Genomic DNA, 21,574 nt, shown 5'->3' with positions numbered 1-21,574 from the left:
GCAATTTCGATTCTTGCTTTGCTAAATGATTTCACCCATTGCTCGAAACAGGACAACTTTCACGTTTACACGGAACATGAAACACACCGGACTACAGGGAAAATGCACAAAGCTGAGCAGGCCGTGTCCCAAATCATACCGTGCAGCATAGTTTCAGTCACTGTGTCTGTTTTGCAGAATAAGGTTCCCAAAGAATGTTCCACCCTAAAACCGGAGGTAGCATTACAATCCGAGAACGACAGATTACATTGTGAGGAAGGTCTGACCTCGGGGCCGGTTCGAGATGTCACTTTCCTTGCCTTTTACCTTAACCGTGCAATTTGCTGCAGAGATTATCACACCTGGACATGAGCCTCATCGATACCAAAAGAGTTGGAAACCTGTGTGTGAATCGATGAAAAAGCGCGACTCAATAAAGTTTAACAAGTTCCATGGTGCTTTTTAGAAATGCAGTTTCTGTTCACCTCAATCCAAAAGGCAGTTTCTGAACATAGTAACAGAAGTCAGAAGGTAATTACCTCACCCCACCCCCACTCCGGAAGAGGTGCTAACTGCCCTTGATTGCTTTTTGTTCACGATGTGAAGAGCTCTCACGCCTGAGTCACCGTCACGTCTCTGGTTGCTGAGTGAATCACAAAGAAGGACGTTCTCCAGAGCTGCAACTGCCTCACTTCCCCACTCGCCCTCCCCGTTTCCATTTTCCTGCTCGTCAGTGATGTAAAGAAAACCAAATGGATGCGATGTCATTCTGTCGCCTCTCTGTCGATTCCTCCGTTTCAGTTCCAACGTGGCTTAGATCTCGGGGCGCACCTTAATACTAGCGACGCTATGAAAGCACAGGTCCAGAGGTTCCTCTGAGAGTGTAATTTTTTTCATTGCTGTTGCTGATTGAATGAGCCACTAACGTGCGAACTGCTCCAAAACATGATTCAGGACCTCTGGTGCCAATTCTCGCACGTTGAATAACGACAGACACCTTCCAAATGAGGTCTTTCAGAGACGACTTTGGGATACATTTGACAGACAGACTAGTTGAGGAATCCGTGGTGCACTGTGACACCAGCACATCAGCTTCTTCCCTGTCTTTGAACCGGGCCGCCTGCGCAAGGAATGCGAATGCGGTAATGCTTTTCGTGGAAGGATCAGAAGGGGGAAACGACACTCTCAAACAGAATGGCATATGATAGGAAACAGGTTGGAGAAAAACTTTACAATGCTTTGTACAGTAATTAAATGGAATTGCATTGCATTGCATTGCACTACGAGAGAAGATTTGTTCAAGCAAACTCGAAAGCAGGTTTGCAGATGGGAAAGCAAGCAAGAAAGCTCCGTTCTTGTCGATGTCAAAGGCTGCGGTTGAAGAGCAAAGCAGTTTCTGCCCAGTTTCGAACTGGGGACCTTTCGCGTGTAAGGCGAACGTGATGACCACTACACTACAGAAACAAGCCTCGGTCGCCCCCGCTGCAGCTCAGTGGCATCCAGCACTGAAAGTTGAAGCCATTCTCCCTTTCACCTTTCTGTTTCCGTTAGCTCGTTGTTTAATGGGACTTGTTTAATTTTGGCGATGTGGTGAGCATGGACGAGATACACCGAAGTGTCTGTTTCCACGCGGTGTACCCCAATAACGTTGTGTTGCTTACACCTGCTTTAAAGAATTACGTTTTTGCGGAGCTTACCGTCGCAGTCTGTGGCAAAATCATTTAGTCTGTTCGACTGCTCACGGGAAAGGTAGCATTGTGAAACACTGCAGAAACGTACGACTTCCTTACTTTTGCTCCGACTGACCATACTCCGTGAAAGTTTCCCAGATTCTCAGCTGGAAGTTACCTCAGAAACCCTGTCAATTCGTAATGTATTGAGCGAATCGCAAAACAGAAAGCATTTAACACGGAACACAAACAAAACTGGAAAACCAAATGCATTTTCAGACACAGCGAGCATGAATGCTAAATGTGAGACAGTCCGGGGGCATGAGCCATACAGTAATCACACAACTAACAACAGGGCAATTCCAAACTACTCTTTCAAACATACTGGAGCCTGAGTGCACCACCACTTCCCAGACAATGCTGCAAAGAGACAAAGAAAGAACATAATAAGAATGGGCCATAAAAAGTGAATTTCACCAATCACAGTCTCGATTAGATTACCTTTCCCTTCCGATGTCTCCAGGACGGAAATGACTGAAGTGGGAGAAATTCAATAACATATGACATCGAAATACATTGGAACGATTTTCTCATTGGCCAGAAAACCAAATAACGACGAGTCGAGTCACCGTAGGACTCTGTTTCGCAACAACGATGAAATAACAGTCTCCAATCGGTTCCAGTAAAAGCTCAACTTGCCTGGAACAGAAAGCAACAGTAGAGCTGCTGGCGATTTTCCGTGCGGGAAGCGAACACGATCACGACAGCACAGACACTTTGGAAAATTCGGCACTTTTCCACACCGCAGTCAATTCCCCGGGAAGCAAACTCATTTTTCTTCTCTTTTAAAGAGAAATGAGGCAGGGATTGAAGCAGCATTTAAACCAGCTGTTCCGTTGGAGCTGTTCAGCAGAAATGGCAGCGGTGGGATTCGAACCCACGCCTCTATCGAGTCTGGAGCCTTAATCCAGCGCCTTAGACCGCTCGGCCACACTACCAGCACGCCCGCGAGTTCATTTTCTTGCACTTCCAATTGTGTTCCTGCATAACAACAGATTCAAACTGACGTGAAAAGGGTTGAATGATCCCTCTCCGACTCGCACAGCTGCTGGGATGTGCCCGTCTACAATATCAATTTCTCAGCAGTTAACGATAGCCCATCAATCCAGACAAAAATCACTGGTAAACTGAGTCTATCTTCTCAGACTGGATTCAGCTACAAATGTATCTGTGAGTGCGTGGGAATATATGATCGGTTATGATTGGGTCAAATTACCATGAGCTACTTGACATTACTGCAATTTCGATTCTTGCTTTGCTAAATGATTTCACCCATTGTTCGAAACAGGACAACTTTCACGTTTACACGGAACATGAAACACACCGGACTACAGGGAAAATGCACAAAGCTGAGCAGGCCGTGTCCCAAATCATACCGTGCAGCATAGTTTCAGTCACTGTGTCTGTTTTGCAGAATAAGGTTCCCAAAGAATGTTCCACCCTAAAACCGGAGGTAGCATTACAATCCGAGAACGACAGATTACATTGTGAGGAAGGTCTGACCTCGGGGCCGGTTCGAGATGTCACTTTCCTTGCCTTTTACCTTAACCGTGCAATTTGCTGCAGAGATTATCCCACCTGGACATGAGCCTCATCGATACCAAAAGAGTTGGAAACCTGTGTGTGAATCGATGAAAAAGCGCGACTCAATAAAGTTTAACAAGTTCCATGGTGCTTTTTAGAAATGCAGTTTCTGTTCACCTCAATCCAAAAGGCAGTTTCTGAACATAGTAACAGAAGTCAGAAGGTAATTACCTCACCCCACCCCCACTCCGGAAGAGGTGCTAACTGCCCTTGATTGCTTTTTGTTCACGATGTGAAGAGCTCTCACGCCTGAGTCACCGTCACGTCTCTGGTTGCTGAGTGAATCACAAAGAAGGACGTTCTCCAGAGCTGCAACTGCCTCACTTCCCCACTCGCCCTCCCCGTTTCCATTTTCCTGCTCGTCAGTGATGTAAAGAAAACCAAATGGATGCGATGTCATTCTGTCGCCTCTCTGTCGATTCCTCCGTTTCAGTTCCAACGTGGCTTAGATCTCGGGGCGCACCTTAATACTAGCGACGCTATGAAAGCACAGGTCCAGAGGTTCCTCTGAGAGTGTAATTTTTTTCATTGCTGTTGCTGATTGAATGAGCCACTAACGTGCGAACTGCTCCAAAACATGATTCAGGACCTCTGGTGCCAATTCTCGCACGTTGAATAACGACAGACACCTTCCAAATGAGGTCTTTCAGAGACGACTTTGGGATACATTTGACAGACAGACTAGTTGAGGAATCCGTGGTGCACTGTGACACCAGCACATCAGCTTCTTCCCTGTCTTTGAACCGGGCCGCCTGCGCAAGGAATGCGAATGCGGTAATGCTTTTCGTGGAAGGATCAGAAGGGGGTAACGACACTCTCAAACAGAATGGCATATGATAGGAAACAGGTTGGAGAAAAACTTTACAATGCTTTGCACAGTAATTAAATGGAATTGCATTGCACTACGAGAGAAGATTTGTTCAAGCAAACTCGAAAGCAGGTTTGCAGATGGGAAAGCAAGCAAGAAAGCTCCGTTCTTGTCGATGTCAAAGGCTGCGGTTGAAGAGCAGAGCAGTTTCTGCCCAGTTTCGAACTGGGGACCTTTCGCGTGTAAGGCAAACGTGATGACCACTACACTACAGAAACAAGCCTCGGTCGCCCCCGCTGCAGCTCAGTGGCATCCAGCACTGAAAGTTGAAGCCATTCTCCCTTTCACCTTTCTGTTTCCGTTAGCTCGTTGTTTAATGGGACTTGTTTAATTTTGGCGATGTGGTGAGCATGGACGAGATACACCGAAGTGTCTGTTTCCACGCGGTGTACCCCAATAACGTTGTGTTGCTTACACCTGCTTTAAAGAATTACGTTTTTGCGGAGCTTACCGTCGCAGTCTGTGGCAAAATCATTTAGTCTGTTCGACTGCTCACGGGAAAGGTAGCATTGTGAAACACTGCAGAAACGTACGACTTCCTTACTTTTGCTCCGACTGACCATACTCCGTGAAAGTTTCCCAGATTCTCAGCTGGAAGTTACCTCAGAAACCCTGTCAATTCGTAATGTATTGAGCGAATCGCAAAACAGAAAGCATTTAACACGGAACACAAACAAAACTGGAAAACCAAATGCATTTTCAGACACAGCGAGCATGAATGCTAAATGTGAGACAGTCCGGGGGCATGAGCCATACAGTAATCACACAACTAACAACAGGGCAATTCCAAACTACTCTTTCAAACATACTGGAGCCTGAGTGCACCACCACTTCCCAGACAATGCTGCAAAGAGACAAAGAAAGAACATAATAAGAATGGGCCATAAAAAGTGAATTTCACCAATCACAGTCTCGATTAGATTACCTTTCCCTTCCGATGTCTCCAGGACGGAAATGACTGAAGTGGGAGAAATTCAATAACATATGACATCGAAATACATTGGAACGATTTTCTCATTGGCCAGAAAACCAAATAACGACGAGTCGAGTCACCGTAGGACTCTGTTTCGCAACAACGATGAAATAACAGTCTCCATTCGGTTCCAGTAAAAGCTCAACTTGCCTGGAACAGAAAGCAACAGTAGAGCTGCTGGCGATTTTCCGTGCGGGAAGCGAACACGATCACGACAGCACAGACACTTTGGAAAATTCGGCACTTTTCCACACCGCAGTCAATTCCCCGGGAAGCAAACTCATTTTTCTTCTCTTTTAAACAGAAATGAGGCAGGGATTGAAGCAGCATTTAAACCAGCTGTTCCGTTGGAGCTGTTCAGCAGAAATGGCAGCGGTGGGATTCGAACCCACGCCTCTATCGAGTCTGGAGCCTTAATCCAGCGCCTTAGACCGCTCGGCCACACTACCAGCACGCCCGCGAGTCCATTTTCTTGCACTTCCAATTGTGTTCCTGCATAACAACAGATTCAAACTGACGTGAAAAGGGTTGAATGATCCCTCTCCGACTCGCACAGCTGCTGGGATGTGCCCGTCTACAATATCAATTTCTCAGCAGTTAACGATAGCCCATCAATCCAGACAAAAATCACTGGTAAACTGAGTCTATCTTCTCAGACTGGATTCAGCTACAAATGTATCTGTGAGTGCGTGGGAATATATGATCGGTTATGATTGGGTCAAATTACCATGAGCTACTTGACATTACTGCAATTTCGATTCTTGCTTTGCTAAATGATTTCACCCATTGCTCGAAACAGGACAACTTTCACGTTTACACGGAACATGAAACACACCGGACTACAGGGAAAATGCACAAAGCTGAGCAGGCCGTGTCCCAAATCATACCGTGCAGCATAGTTTCAGTCACTGTGTCTGTTTTGCAGAATAAGGTTCCCAAAGAATGTTCCACCCTAAAACCGGAGGTAGCATTACAATCCGAGAACGACAGATTACATTGTGAGGAAGGTCTGACCTCGGGGCCGGTTCGAGATGTCACTTTCCTTGCCTTTTACCTTAACCGTGCAATTTGCTGCAGAGATTATCACACCTGGACATGAGCCTCATCGATACCAAAAGAGTTGGAAACCTGTGTGTGAATCGATGAAAAAGCGCGACTCAATAAAGTTTAACAAGTTCCATGGTGCTTTTTAGAAATGCAGTTTCTGTTCACCTCAATCCAAAAGGCAGTTTCTGAACATAGTAACAGAAGTCAGAAGGTAATTACCTCACCCCACCCCCACTCCGGAAGAGGTGCTAACTGCCCTTGATTGCTTTTTGTTCACGATGTGAAGAGCTCTCACGCCTGAGTCACCGTCACGTCTCTGGTTGCTGAGTGAATCACAAAGAAGGACGTTCTCCAGAGCTGCAACTGCCTCACTTCCCCACTCGCCCTCCCCGTTTCCATTTTCCTGCTCGTCAGTGATGTAAAGAAAACCAAATGGATGCGATGTCATTCTGTCGCCTCTCTGTCGATTCCTCCGTTTCAGTTCCAACGTGGCTTAGATCTCGGGGCGCACCTTAATACTAGCGACGCTATGAAAGCACAGGTCCAGAGGTTCCTCTGAGAGTGTAATTTTTTTCATTGCTGTTGCTGATTGAATGAGCCACTAACGTGTGAACTGCTCCAAAACATGATTCAGGACCTCTGGTGCCAATTCTCGCACGTTGAATAACGACAGACACCTTCCAAATGAGGTCTTTCAGAGACGACTTTGGGATACATTTGACAGACAGACTAGTTGAGGAATCCGTGGTGCACTGTGACACCAGCACATCAGCTTCTTCCCTGTCTTTGAACCGGGCCGCCTGCGCCAGGAATGCGAATGCGGTAATGCTTTTCGTGGAAGGATCAGAAGGGGGTAACGACACTCTCAAACAGAATGGCATATGATAGGAAACAGGTTGGAGAAAAACTTTACAATGCTTTGCACAGTAATTAAATGGAATTGCATTGCACTACGAGAGAAGATTTGTTCAAGCAAACTCGAAAGCAGGTTTGCAGATGGGAAAGCAAGCAAGAAAGCTCCGTTCTTGTCGATGTCAAAGGCTGCGGTTGAAGAGCAAAGCAGTTTTTGCCCAGTTTCGAACTGGGGACCTTTCGCATGTAAGGCGAACGTGATGACCACTACACTACAGAAACAAGCCTCGGTCGCACCCGCTGCAGCTCAGTGGCATCCAGCACTGAAAGTTGAAGCCATTCTCCCTTTCACCTTTCTGTTTCCGTTAGCTCGTTGTTTAATGGGACTTGTTTAATTTTGGCGATGTGGTGAGCATGGACGAGATACACCGAAGTGTCTGTTTCCACGCGGTGTACCCCAATAACGTTGTGTTGCTTACACCTGCTTTAAAGAATTACGTTTTTGCGGAGCTTACCGTCGCAGTCTGTGGCAAAATCATTTAGTCTGTTCGACTGCTCACGGGAAAGGTAGCATTGTGAAACACTGCAGAAACAGACGACTTCCTTACTTTTGCTCCGACTGACCATACTCCGTGAAAGTTTCCCAGATTCTCAGCTGGAAGTTACCTCAGAAACCCTGTTAATTCGTAATGTATTGAGCGAATCGCAAAACAGAAAGCATTTAACACGGAACACAAACAAAACTGGAAAACCAAATGCATTTTCAGACACAGCGAGCATGAATGCTAAATGTGAGACAGTCCGGGGGCATGAGCCATACAGTAATCACACAACTAACAACAGGGCAATTCCAAACTACTCTTTCAAACATACTGGAGCCTGAGTGCACCACCACTTCCCAGACAATGCTGCAAAGAGACAAAGAAAGAACATAATAAGAATGGGCCATAAAAAGTGAATTTCACCAATCACAGTCTCGATTAGATTACCTTTCCCTTCCGATGTCTCCAGGACGGAAATGACTGAAGTGGGAGAAATTCAATAACATATGACATCGAAATACATTGGAACGATTTTCTCATTGGCCAGAAAACCAAATAACGACGAGTCGAGTCACCGTAGGACTCTGTTTCGCAACAACGATGAAATAACAGTCTCCATTCGGTTCCAGTAAAAGCTCAACTTGCCTGGAACAGAAAGCAACAGTAGAGCTGCTGGCGATTTTCCGTGCGGGAAGCGAACACGATCACGACAGCACAGACACTTTGGAAAATTCGGCACTTTTCCACACCGCAGTCAATTCCCCGGGAAGCAAACTCATTTTTCTTCTGTTTTAAACAGAAATGAGGCAGGGATTGAAGCAGCATTTAAACCAGCTGTTCCGTTGGAGCTGTTCAGCAGAAATGGCAGCGGTGGGATTCGAACCCACGCCTCTATCGAGTCTGGAGCCTTAATCCAGCGCCTTAGACCGCTCGGCCACACTACCAGCACGCCCGCGAGTCCATTTTCTTGCACTTCCAATTGTGTTCCTGCATAACAACAGATTCAAACTGACGTGAAAAGGGTTGAATGATCCCTCTCCGACTCGCACAGCTGCTGGGATGTGCCCGTCTACAATATCAATTTCTCAGCACTTAACGATAGCCCATCAATCCAGACAAAAATCACTGGTAAACTGAGTCTATCTTCTCAGACTGGATTCAGCTACAAATGTATCTGTGAGTGCGTGGGAATATATGATCGGTTATGATTGGGTCAAATTACCATGAGCTACTTGACATTACTGCAATTTCGATTCTTGCTTTGCTAAATGATTTCACCCATTGCTCGAAACAGGACAACTTTCACGTTTACACGGAACATGAAACACACCGGACTACAGGGAAAATGCACAAAGCTGAGCAGGCCGTGTCCCAAATCATACCGTGCAGCATAGTTTCAGTCACTGTGTCTGTTTTGCAGAATAAGGTTCCCAAAGAATGTTCCACCCTAAAACCGGAGGTAGTATTACAATCCGAGAACGACAGATTACATTGTGAGGAAGGTCTGACCTCGGGGCCGGTTCGAGATGTCACTTTCCTTGCCTTTTACCTTAACCGTGCAATTTGCTGCAGAGATTATCACACCTGGACATGAGCCTCATCGATACCAAAAGAGTTGGAAACCTGTGTGTGAATCGATGAAAAAGCGCGACTCAATAAAGTTTAACAAGTTCCATGGTGCTTTTTAGAAATGCAGTTTCTGTTCACCTCAATCCAAAAGGCAGTTTCTGAACATAGTAACAGAAGTCAAAAGGTAATTACCTCACCCCACCCCCACTCCGGAAGAGGTGCTAACTGCCCTTGATTGCTTTTTGTTCACGATGTGAAGAGCTCTCACGCCTGAGTCACCGTCACGTCTCTGGTTGCTGAGTGAATCACAAAGAAGGACGTTCTCCAGAGCTGCAACTGCCTCACTTCCCCACTCGCCCTCCCCGTTTCCATTTTCCTGCTCGTCAGTGATGTAAAGAAAACCAAATGGATGCGATGTCATTCTGTCGCCTCTCTGTCGATTCCTCCGTTTCAGTTCCAACGTGGCTTAGATCTCGGGGCGCACCTTAATACTAGCGACGCTATGAAAGCACAGGTCCAGAGGTTCCTCTGAGAGTGTAATTTTTTTCATTGCTGTTGCTGATTGAATGAGCCACTAACGTGCGAACTGCTCCAAAACATGATTCAGGACCTCTGGTGCCAATTCTCGCACGTTGAATAACGACAGACACCTTCCAAATGAGGTCTTTCAGAGACGACTTTGGGATACATTTGACAGACAGACTAGTTGAGGAATCCGTGGTGCACTGTGACACCAGCACATCAGCTTCTTCCCTGTCTTTGAACCGGGCCGCCTGCGCCAGGAATGCGAATGCGGTAATGCTTTTCGTGGAAGGATCAGAAGGGGGTAACGACACTCTCAAACAGAATGGCATATGATAGGAAACAGGTTGGAGAAAAACTTTACAATGCTTTGCACAGTAATTAAATGGAATTGCATTGCACTACGAGAGAAGATTTGTTCAAGCAAACTCGAAAGCAGGTTTGCAGATGGGAAAGCAAGCAAGAAAGCTCCGTTCTTGTCGATGTCAAAGGCTGCGGTTGAAGAGCAAAGCAGTTTTTGCCCAGTTTCGAACTGGGGACCTTTCGCATGTAAGGCGAACGTGATGACCACTACACTACAGAAACAAGCCTCGGTCGCACCCGCTGCAGCTCAGTGGCATCCAGCACTGAAAGTTGAAGCCATTCTCCCTTTCACCTTTCTGTTTCCGTTAGCTCGTTGTTTAATGGGACTTGTTTAATTTTGGCGATGTGGTGAGCATGGACGAGATACACCGAAGTGTCTGTTTCCACGCGGTGTACCCCAATAACGTTGTGTTGCTTACACCTGCTTTAAAGAATTACGTTTTTGCGGAGCTTACCGTCGCAGTCTGTGGCAAAATCATTTAGTCTGTTCGACTGCTCACGGGAAAGGTAGCATTGTGAAACACTGCAGAAACAGACGACTTCCTTACTTTTGCTCCGACTGACCATACTCCGTGAAAGTTTCCCAGATTCTCAGCTGGAAGTTACCTCAGAAACCCTGTTAATTCGTAATGTATTGAGCGAATCGCAAAACAGAAAGCATTTAACACGGAACACAAACAAAACTGGAAAACCAAATGCATTTTCAGACACAGCGAGCATGAATGCTAAATGTGAGACAGTCCGGGGGCATGAGCCATACAGTAATCACACAACTAACAACAGGGCAATTCCAAACTACTCTTTCAAACATACTGGAGCCTGAGTGCACCACCACTTCCCAGACAATGCTGCAAAGAGACAAAGAAAGAACATAATAAGAATGGGCCATAAAAAGTGAATTTCACCAATCACAGTCTCGATTAGATTACCTTTCCCTTCCGATGTCTCCAGGACGGAAATGACTGAAGTGGGAGAAATTCAATAACATATGACATCGAAATACATTGGAACGATTTTCTCATTGGCCAGAAAACCAAATAACGACGAGTCGAGTCACCGTAGGACTCTGTTTCGCAACAACGATGAAATAACAGTCTCCATTCGGTTCCAGTAAAAGCTCAACTTGCCTGGAACAGAAAGCAACAGTAGAGCTGCTGGCGATTTTCCGTGCGGGAAGCGAACACGATCACGACAGCACAGACACTTTGGAAAATTCGGCACTTTTCCACACCGCAGTCAATTCCCCGGGAAGCAAACTCATTTTTCTTCTCTTTTAAACAGAAATGAGGCAGGGATTGAAGCAGCATTTAAACCAGCTGTTCCGTTGGAGCTGTTCAGCAGAAATGGCAGCGGTGGGATTCGAACCCACGCCTCTATCGAGTCTGGAGCCTTAATCCAGCGCCTTAGACCGCTCGGCCACACTACCAGCACGCCCGCGAGTCCATTTTCTTGCACTTCCAATTGTGTTCCTGCATAACAACAGATTCAAACTGACGTGAAAAGGGTTGAATGATCCCTCTCCGACTCGCACAGCTGCTGGGATGTGCCCGTCTACAATATCAATTTCTCAGCAGTTAACGATAGCCCATCAATCCAGACAAAAATCACTGGTAAACTGAGTCTATCTTCTCAGACTGGATTCAGCTACAAATGTATCTGTGAGTGCGTGGGAATATATGATCGGTTATGATTGGGTCAAATTACCATGAGCTACTTGACATTACTGCAATTTCGATTCTTGCTTTGCTAAATGATTTCACCCATTGCTCGAAACAGGACAACTTTCACGTTTACACGGAACATGAAACACACCGGACTACAGGGAAAATGCACAAAGCTGAGCAGGCCGTGTCCCAAATCATACCGTGCAGCATAGTTTCAGTCACTGTGTCTGTTTTGCAGAATAAGGTTCCCAAAGAATGTTCCACCCTAAAACCGGAGGTAGCATTACAATCCGAGAACGACAGATTACATTGTGAGGAAGGTCTGACCTCGGGGCCGGTTCGAGATGTCACTTTCCTTGCCTTTTACCTTAACCGTGCAATTTGCTGCAGAGATTATCACACCTGGACATGAGCCTCATCGATACCAAAAGAGTTGGAAACCTGTGTGTGAATCGATGAAAAAGCGCGACTCAATAAAGTTTAACAAGTTCCATGGTGCTTTTTAGAAATGCAGTTTCTGTTCACCTCAATCCAAAAGGCAGTTTCTGAACATAGTAACAGAAGTCAGAAGGTAATTACCTCACCCCACCCCCACTCCGGAAGAGGTGCTAACTGCCCTTGATTGCTTTTTGTTCACGATGTGAAGAGCTCTCACGCCTGAGTCACCGTCACGTCTCTGGTTGCTGAGTGAATCACAAAGAAGGACGTTCTCCAGAGCTGCAACTGCCTCACTTCCCCACTCGCCCTCCCCGTTTCCATTTTCCTGCTCGTCAGTGATGTAAAGAAAACCAAATGGATGCGATGTCATTCTGTCGCCTCTCTGTCGATTCCTCCGTTTCAGTTCCAACGTGGCTTAGATCTCGGGGCGCACCTTAATACTAGCGACGCTATGAAAGCACAGGTCCAGAGGTTCCTCTGAGAGTGTAATTTTTTTCATTGCTGTTGCTGATTGAATGAGCCACTAACGTGTGAACTGCTCCAAAACATGATTCAGGACCTCTGGTGCCAATTCTCGCACGTTGAATAACGACAGACACCTTCCAAATGAGGTCTTTCAGAGACGACTTTGGGATACATTTGACAGACAGACTAGTTGAGGAATCCGTGGTGCACTGTGACACCAGCACATCAGCTTCTTCCCTGTCTTTGAACCGGGCCGCCTGCGCAAGGAATGCGAATGCGGTAATGCTTTTCGTGGAAGGATCAGAAGGGGGTAACGACACTCTCAAACAGAATGGCATATGATAGGAAACAGGTTGGAGAAAAACTTTACAATGCTTTGCACAGTAATTAAATGGAATTGCATTGCATTGCATTGCACTACGAGAGAAGATTTGTTCAAGCAAACTCGAAAGCAGGTTTGCAGATGGGAAAGCAAGCAAGAAAGCTCCGTTCTTGTCGATGTCAAAGGCTGCGGTTGAAGAGCAGAGCAGTTTCTGCCCAGTTTCGAACTGGGGACCTTTCGCGTGTAAGGCGAACGTGATGACCACTACACTACAGAAACAAGCCTCGGTCGCCCCCGCTGCAGCTCAGTGGCATCCAGCACTGAAAGTTGAAGCCATTCTACCTTTCACCTTTCTGTTTCCGTTAGCTCGTTGTTTAATGGGACTTGTTTAATTTTGGCGATGTGGTGAGCATGGACGAGATACACCGAAGTGTCTGTTTCCACGCGGTGTACCCCAATAACGTTGTGTTGCTTACACCTGCTTTAAAGAATTACGTTTTTGCGGAGCTTACCGTCGCAGTCTGTGGCAAAATCATTTAGTCTGTTCGACTGCTCACGGGAAAGGTAGCATTGTGAAACACTGCAGAAACGTACGACTTCCTTACTTTTGCTCCGACTGACCATACTCCGTGAAAGTTTCCCAGATTCTCAGCTGGAAGTTACCTCAGAAACCCTGTTAATTCGTAATGTATTGAGCGAATCGCAAAACAGAAAGCATTTAACACGGAACACAAACAAAACTGGAAAACCAAATGCATTTTCAGACACAGCGAGCATGAATGCTAAATGTGAGACAGTCCGGGGGCATGAGCCATACAGTAATCACACAACTAACAACAGGGCAATTCCAAACTACTCTTTCAAACATACTGGAGCCTGAGTGCACCACCACTTCCCAGACAATGCTGCAAAGAGACAAAGAAAGAACATAATAAGAATGGGCCATAAAAAGTGAATTTCACCAATCACAGTCTCGATTAGATTACCTTTCCCTTCCGATGTCTCCAGGACGGAAATGACTGAAGTGGGAGAAATTCAATAACATATGACATCGAAATACATTGGAACGATTTTCTCATTGGCCAGAAAACCAAATAACGACGAGTCGAGTCACCGTAGGACTCTGTTTCGCAACAACGATGAAATAACAGTCTCCATTCGGTTCCAGTAAAAGCTCAACTTGCCTGGAACAGAAAGCAACAGTAGAGCTGCTGGCGATTTTCCGTGCGGGAAGCGAACACGATCACGACAGCACAGACACTTTGGAAAATTCGGCACTTTTCCACACCGCAGTCAATTCCCCGGGAAGCAAACTCATTTTTCTTCTGTTTTAAAGAGAAATGAGGCAGGGATTGAAGCAGCATTTAAACCAGCTGTTCCGTTGGAGCTGTTCAGCAGAAATGGCAGCGGTGGGATTCGAACCCACGCCTCTATCGAGTCTGGAGCCTTAATCCAGCGCCTTAGACCGCTCGGCCACACTACCAGCACGCCCGCGAGTCCATTTTCTTGCACTTCCAATTGTGTTCCTGCATAACAACAGATTCAAACTGACGTGAAAAGGGTTGAATGATCCCTCTCCGACTCGCACAGCTGCTGGGATGTGCCCGTCTACAATATCAATTTCTCAGCAGTTAACGATAGCCCATCAATCCAGACAAAAATCACTGGTAAACTGAGTCTATCTTCTCAGACTGGATTCAGCTACAAATGTATCTGTGAGTGCGTGGGAATATATGATCGGTTATGATTGGGTCAAATTACCATGAGCTACTTGACATTACTGCAATTTCGATTCTTGCTTTGCTAAATGATTTCACCCATTGCTCGAAACAGGACAACTTTCACGTTTACACGGAACATGAAACACACCGGACTACAGGGAAAATGCACAAAGCTGAGCAGGCCGTGTCCCAAATCATACCGTGCAGCATAGTTTCAGTCACTGTGTCTGTTTTGCAGAATAAGGTTCCCAAAGAATGTTCCACCCTAAAACCGGAGGTAGTATTACAATCCGAGAACGACAGATTACATTGTGAGGAAGGTCTGACCTCGGGGCCGGTTCGAGATGTCACTTTCCTTGCCTTTTACCTTAACCGTGCAATTTGCTGCAGAGATTATCCCACCTGGACATGAGCCTCATCGATACCAAAAGAGTTGGAAACCTGTGTGTGAATCGATGAAAAAGCGCGACTCAATAAAGTTTAACAAGTTCCATGGTGCTTTTTAGAAATGCAGTTTCTGTTCACCTCAATCCAAAAGGCAGTTTCTGAACATAGTAACAGAAGTCAAAAGGTAATTACCTCACCCCACCCCCACTCCGGAAGAGGTGCTAACTGCCCTTGATTGCTTTTTGTTCACGATGTGAAGAGCTCTCACGCCTGAGTCACCGTCACGTCTCTGGTTGCTGAGTGAATCACAAAGAAGGACGTTCTCCAGAGCTGCAACTGCCTCACTTCCCCACTCGCCCTCCCCGTTTCCATTTTCCTGCTCGTCAGTGATGTAAAGAAAACCAAATGGATGCGATGTCATTCTGTCGCCTCTCTGTCGATTCCTCCGTTTCAGTTCCAACGTGGCTTAGATCTCGGGGCGCACCTTAATACTAGCGACGCTATGAAAGCACAGGTCCAGAGGTTCCTCTGAGAGTGTAATTTTTTTCATTGCTGTTGCTGATTGAATGAGCCACTAACGTGCGAACTGCTCCAAAACATGATTCAGGACCTCTGGTGCCAATTCTCGCACGTTGAATAACGACAGACACCTTCCAAATGAGGTCTTTCAGAGACGACTTTGGGATACATTTGACAGACAGACTAGTTGAGGAATCCGTGGTGCACTGTGACACCAGCACATCAGCTTCTTCCCTGTCTTTGAACCGGGCCGCCTGCGCCAGGAATGCGAATGCGGTAATGCTTTTCGTGGAAGGATCAGAAGGGGGTAACGACACTCTCAAACAGAATGGCATATGATAGGAAACAGGTTGGAGAAAAACTTTACAATGCTTTGCACAGTAATTAAATGGAATTGCATTGCACTACGAGAGAAGATTTGTTCAAGCAAACTCGAAAGCAGGTTTGCAGATGGGAAAGCAAGCAAGAAAGCTCCGTTCTTGTCGATGTCAAAGGCTGCGGTTGAAGAGCAAAGCAGTTTTTGCCCAGTTTCGAACTGGGGACCTTTCGCATGTAAGGCGAACGTGATGACCACTACACTACAGAAACAAGCCTCGGTCGCACCCGCTGCAGCTCAGTGGCATCCAGCACTGAAAGTTGAAGCCATTCTCCCTTTCACCTTTCTGTTTCCGTTAGCTCGTTGTTTAATGGGACTTGTTTAATTTTGGCGATGTGGTGAGCATGGACGAGATACACCGAAGTGTCTGTTTCCACGCGGTGTACCCCAATAACGTTGTGTTGCTTACACCTGCTTTAAAGAATTACGTTTTTGCGGAGCTTACCGTCGCAGTCTGTGGCAAAATCATTTAGTCTGTTCGACTGCTCACGGGAAAGGTAGCATTGTGAAACACTGCAGAAACAGACGACTTCCTTACTTTTGCTCCGACTGACCATACTCCGTGAAAGTTTCCCAGATTCTCAGCTGGAAGTTACCTCAGAAACCCTGTTAATTCGTAATGTATTGAGCGAATCGCAAAACAGAAAGCATTTAACACGGAACACAAACAAAACTGGAAAACCAAATGCATTTTCAGACACAGCGAGCATGAATGCTAAATGTGAGACAGTCCGGGGGCATGAGCCATACAGTAATCACACAACTAACAACAGGGCAATTCCAAACTACTCTTTCAAACATACTGGAGCCTGAGTGCACCACCACTTCCCAGACAATGCTGCAAAGAGACAAAGAAAGAACATAATAAGAATGGGCCATAAAAAGTGAATTTCACCAATCACAGTCTCGATTAGATTACCTTTCGCTTCCGATGTCTCCAGGACGGAAATGACTGAAGTGGGAGAAATTCAATAACATATGACATCGAAATACATTGGAACGATTTTCTCATTGGCCAGAAAACCAAATAACGACGAGTCGAGTCACCGTAGGACTCTGTTTCGCAACAACGATGAAATAACAGTCTCCATTCGGTTCCAGTAAAAGCTCAACTTGCCTGGAACAGAAAGCAACAGTAGAGCTGCTGGCGATTTTCCGTGCGGGAAGCGAACACGATCACGACAGCACAGACACTTTGGAAAATTCGGCACTTTTCCACACCGCAGTCAATTCCCCGGGAAGCAAACTCATTTTTCTTCTCTTTTAAAGAGAAATGAGGCAGGGATTGAAGCAGCATTTAAACCAGCTGTTCCGTTGGAGCTGTTCAGCAGAAATGGCAGCGGTGGGATTCGAACCCACGCCTCTATCGAGTCTGGAGCCTTAATCCAGCGCCTTAGACCGCTCGGCCACACTACCAGCACGCCCGCGAGTTCATTTTCTTGCACTTCCAATTGTGTTCCTGCATAACAACAGATTCAAACTGACGTGAAAAGGGTTGAATGATCCCTCTCCGACTCGCACAGCTGCTGGGATGTGCCCGTCTACAATATCAATTTCTCAGCAGTTAACGATAGCCCATCAATCCAGACAAAAATCACTGGTAAACTGAGTCTATCTTCTCAGACTGGATTCAGCTACAAATGTATCTGTGAGTGCGTGGGAATATATGATCGGTTATGATTGGGTCAAATTACCATGAGCTACTTGACATTACTGCAATTTCGATTCTTGCTTTGCTAAATGATTTCACCCATTGTTCGAAACAGGACAACTTTCACGTTTACACGGAACATGAAACACACCGGACTACAGGGAAAATGCACAAAGCTGAGCAGGCCGTGTCCCAAATCATACCGTGCAGCATAGTTTCAGTCACTGTGTCTGTTTTGCAGAATAAGGTTCCCAAAGAATGTTCCACCCTAAAACCGGAGGTAGCATTACAATCCGAGAACGACAGATTACATTGTGAGGAAGGTCTGACCTCGGGGCCGGTTCGAGATGTCACTTTCCTTGCCTTTTACCTTAACCGTGCAATTTGCTGCAGAGATTATCCCACCTGGACATGAGCCTCATCGATACCAAAAGAGTTGGAAACCTGTGTGTGAATCGATGAAAAAGCGCGACTCAATAAAGTTTAACAAGTTCCATGGTGCTTTTTAGAAATGCAGTTTCTGTTCACCTCAATCCAAAAGGCAGTTTCTGAACATAGTAACAGAAGTCAGAAGGTAATTACCTCACCCCACCCCCACTCCGGAAGAGGTGCTAACTGCCCTTGATTGCTTTTTGTTCACGATGTGAAGAGCTCTCACGCCTGAGTCACCGTCACGTCTCTGGTTGCTGAGTGAATCACAAAGAAGGACGTTCTCCAGAGCTGCAACTGCCTCACTTCCCCACTCGCCCTCCCCGTTTCCATTTTCCTGCTCGTCAGTGATGTAAAGAAAACCAAATGGATGCGATGTCATTCTGTCGCCTCTCTGTCGATTCCTCCGTTTCAGTTCCAACGTGGCTTAGATCTCGGGGCGCACCTTAATACTAGCGACGCTATGAAAGCACAGGTCCAGAGGTTCCTCTGAGAGTGTAATTTTTTTCATTGCTGTTGCTGATTGAATGAGCCACTAACGTGCGAACTGCTCCAAAACATGATTCAGGACCTCTGGTGCCAATTCTCGCACGTTGAATAACGACAGACACCTTCCAAATGAGGTCTTTCAGAGACGACTTTGGGATACATTTGACAGACAGACTAGTTGAGGAATCCGTGGTGCACTGTGACACCAGCACATCAGCTTCTTCCCTGTCTTTGAACCGGGCCGCCTGCGCAAGGAATGCGAATGCGGTAATGCTTTTCGTGGAAGGATCAGAAGGGGGTAACGACACTCTCAAACAGAATGGCATATGATAGGAAACAGGTTGGAGAAAAACTTTACAATGCTTTGCACAGTAATTAAATGGAATTGCATTGCACTACGAGAGAAGATTTGTTCAAGCAAACTCGAAAGCAGGTTTGCAGATGGGAAAGCAAGCAAGAAAGCTCCGTTCTTGTCGATGTCAAAGGCTGCGGTTGAAGAGCAAAGCAGTTTCTGCCCAGTTTCGAACTGGGGACCTTTCGCGTGTAAGGCGAACGTGATGACCACTACACTACAGAAACAAGCCTCGGTCGCCCCCGCTGCAGCTCAGTGGCATCCAGCACTGAAAGTTGAAGCCATTCTACCTTTCACCTTTCTGTTTCCGTTAGCTCGTTGTTTAATGGGACTTGTTTAATTTTGGCGATGTGGTGAGCATGGAGAGATACACCGAAGTGTCTGTTTCCACGCGGTGTACCCCAATAACGTTGTGTTGCTTACACCTGCTTTAAAGAATTACGTTTTTGCGGAGCTTACCGTCGCAGTCTGTGGCAAAATCATTTAGTCTGTTCGACTGCTCACGGGAAAGGTAGCATTGTGAAACACTGCAGAAACGTACGACTTCCTTACTTTTGCTCCGACTGACCATACTCCGTGAAAGTTTCCCAGATTCTCAGCTGGAAGTTACCTCAGAAACCCTGTTAATTCGTAATGTATTGAGCGAATCGCAAAACAGAAAGCATTTAACACGGAACACAAACAAAACTGGAAAACCAAATGCATTTTCAGACACAGCGAGCATGAATGCTAAATGTGAGACAGTCCGGGGGCATGAGCCATACAGTAATCACACAACTAACAACAGGGCAATTCCAAACTACTCTTTCAAACATACTGGAGCCTGAGTGCACCACCACTTCCCAGACAATGCTGCAAAGAGACAAAGAAAGAACATAATAAGAATGGGCCATAAAAAGTGAATTTCACCAATCACAGTCTCGATTAGATTACCTTTCGCTTCCGATGTCTCCAGGACGGAAATGACTGAAGTGGGAGAAATTCAATAACATATGACATCGAAATACATTGGAACGATTTTCTCATTGGCCAGAAAACCAAATAACGACGAGTCGAGTCACCGTAGGACTCTGTTTCGCAACAACGATGAAATAACAGTCTCCATTCGGTTCCAGTAAAAGCTCAACTTGCCTGGAACAGAAAGCAACAGTAGAGCTGCTGGCGATTTTCCGTGCGGGAAGCGAACACGATCACGACAGCACAGACACTTTGGAAAATTCGGCACTTTTCCACACCGCAGTCAATTCCCCGGGAAGCAAACTCATTTTTCTTCTCTTTTAAAGAGAAATGAGGCAGGGATTGAAGCAGCATTTAAACCAGCTGTTCCGTTGGAGCTGTTCAGCAGAAATGGCAGCGGTGGGATTCGAACCCACGCCTCTATCGAGTCTGGAGCCTTAATCCAGCGCCTTAGACCGCTCGGCCACACTACCAGCACGCCCGCGAGTTCATTTTCTTGCACTTCCAATTGTGTTCCTGCATAACAACAGATTCAAACTGACGTGAAAAGGGTTGAATGATCCCTCTCCGACTCGCACAGCTGCTGGGATGTGCCCGTCTACAATATCAATTTCTCAGCAGTTAACGATAGCCCATCAATCCAGACAAAAATCACTGGTAAACTGAGTCTATCTTCTCAGACTGGATTCAGCTACAAATGTATCTGTGAGTGCGTGGGAATATATGATCGGTTATGATTGGGTCAAATTACCATGAGCTACTTGACATTACTGCAATTTCGATTCTTACTTTGCTAAATGATTTCACCCATTGTTCGAAACAGGACAACTTTCACGTTTACACGGAACATGAAACACACCGGACTACAGGGAAAATGCACAAAGCTGAGCAGGCCGTGTCCCAAATCATACCGTGCAGCATAGTTTCAGTCACTGTGTCTGTTTTGCAGAATAAGGTTCCCAAAGAATGTTCCACCCTAAAACCGGAGGTAGCATTACAATCCGAGAACGACAGATTACATTGTGAGGAAGGTCTGACCTCGGGGCCGGTTCGAGATGTCACTTTCCTTGCCTTTTACCTTAACCGTGCAATTTGCTGCAGAGATTATCCCACCTGGACATGAGCCTCATCGATACCAAAAGAGTTGGAAACCTGTGTGTGAATCGATGAAAAAGCGCGACTCAATAAAGTTTAACAAGTTCCATGGTGCTTTTTAGAAATGCAGTTTCTGTTCACCTCAATCCAAAAGGCAGTTTCTGAACATAGTAACAGAAGTCAGAAGGTAATTACCTCACCCCACCCCCACTCCGGAAGAGGTGCTAACTGCCCTTGATTGCTTTTTGTTCACGATGTGAAGAGCTCTCACGCCTGAGTCACCGTCACGTCTCTGGTTGCTGAGTGAATCACAAAGAAGGACGTTCTCCAGAGCTGCAACTGCCTCACTTCCCCACTCGCCCTCCCCGTTTCCATTTTCCTGCTCGTCAGTGATGTAAAGAAAACCAAATGGATGCGATGTCATTCTGTCGCCTCTCTGTCGATTCCTCCGTTTCAGTTCCAACGTGGCTTAGATCTCGGGGCGCACCTTAATACTAGCGACGCTATGAAAGCACAGGTCCAGAGGTTCCTCTGAGAGTGTAATTTTTTTCATTGCTGTTGCTGATTGAATGAGCCACTAACGTGCGAACTGCTCCAAAACATGATTCAGGACCTCTGGTGCCAATTCTCGCACGTTGAATAACGACAGACACCTTCCAAATGAGGTCTTTCAGAGACGA

General features: G+C 46.1%; 11 non-coding genes across 11 annotated transcripts; all 11 read right to left on the bottom strand.

Moving 5' to 3' along the window:
* Window positions 1-1,370: 1,370 nt before the first annotated feature.
* Window positions 1,371-1,443, bottom strand: trnav-uac (transfer RNA valine (anticodon UAC)). Its single transcript has one exon. It is a non-coding gene; the product is annotated as a tRNA-Val (tRNA).
* Window positions 1,444-2,565: 1,122 nt separating this feature from the next.
* Window positions 2,566-2,647, bottom strand: trnal-aag (transfer RNA leucine (anticodon AAG)). The gene has a single exon. It is a non-coding gene; the product is annotated as a tRNA-Leu (tRNA).
* Window positions 2,648-4,306: 1,659 nt separating this feature from the next.
* On the bottom strand, window positions 4,307-4,379 carry trnav-uac (transfer RNA valine (anticodon UAC)). The gene has a single exon. It is a non-coding gene; the product is annotated as a tRNA-Val (tRNA).
* A 1,122-nt stretch (window positions 4,380-5,501) lies between these two features.
* On the bottom strand, window positions 5,502-5,583 carry trnal-aag (transfer RNA leucine (anticodon AAG)). Its single transcript has one exon. It is a non-coding gene; the product is annotated as a tRNA-Leu (tRNA).
* A 2,854-nt stretch (window positions 5,584-8,437) lies between these two features.
* On the bottom strand, window positions 8,438-8,519 carry trnal-aag (transfer RNA leucine (anticodon AAG)). Its single transcript has one exon. It is a non-coding gene; the product is annotated as a tRNA-Leu (tRNA).
* A 2,854-nt stretch (window positions 8,520-11,373) lies between these two features.
* Window positions 11,374-11,455, bottom strand: trnal-aag (transfer RNA leucine (anticodon AAG)). Its single transcript has one exon. It is a non-coding gene; the product is annotated as a tRNA-Leu (tRNA).
* A 1,669-nt stretch (window positions 11,456-13,124) lies between these two features.
* Window positions 13,125-13,197, bottom strand: trnav-uac (transfer RNA valine (anticodon UAC)). Its single transcript has one exon. It is a non-coding gene; the product is annotated as a tRNA-Val (tRNA).
* Window positions 13,198-14,319: 1,122 nt separating this feature from the next.
* On the bottom strand, window positions 14,320-14,401 carry trnal-aag (transfer RNA leucine (anticodon AAG)). Its single transcript has one exon. It is a non-coding gene; the product is annotated as a tRNA-Leu (tRNA).
* A 2,854-nt stretch (window positions 14,402-17,255) lies between these two features.
* trnal-aag (transfer RNA leucine (anticodon AAG)) lies at window positions 17,256-17,337 on the bottom strand. Its single transcript has one exon. It is a non-coding gene; the product is annotated as a tRNA-Leu (tRNA).
* Window positions 17,338-18,996: 1,659 nt separating this feature from the next.
* trnav-uac (transfer RNA valine (anticodon UAC)) lies at window positions 18,997-19,069 on the bottom strand. Its single transcript has one exon. It is a non-coding gene; the product is annotated as a tRNA-Val (tRNA).
* Window positions 19,070-20,190: 1,121 nt separating this feature from the next.
* Window positions 20,191-20,272, bottom strand: trnal-aag (transfer RNA leucine (anticodon AAG)). The gene has a single exon. It is a non-coding gene; the product is annotated as a tRNA-Leu (tRNA).
* Between the last annotated feature and the right edge of the window lie 1,302 nt (window positions 20,273-21,574).

Source organism: Chiloscyllium punctatum, chromosome 18 (genome assembly GCF_047496795.1).
Source record: "Chiloscyllium punctatum isolate Juve2018m chromosome 18, sChiPun1.3, whole genome shotgun sequence".
Taxonomy (NCBI): Eukaryota; Metazoa; Chordata; class Chondrichthyes; order Orectolobiformes; family Hemiscylliidae; genus Chiloscyllium; species Chiloscyllium punctatum.
Note: the sequence above shows the minus strand (reverse complement) of the source record. Positions and strands in the feature narration are given on the sequence as shown.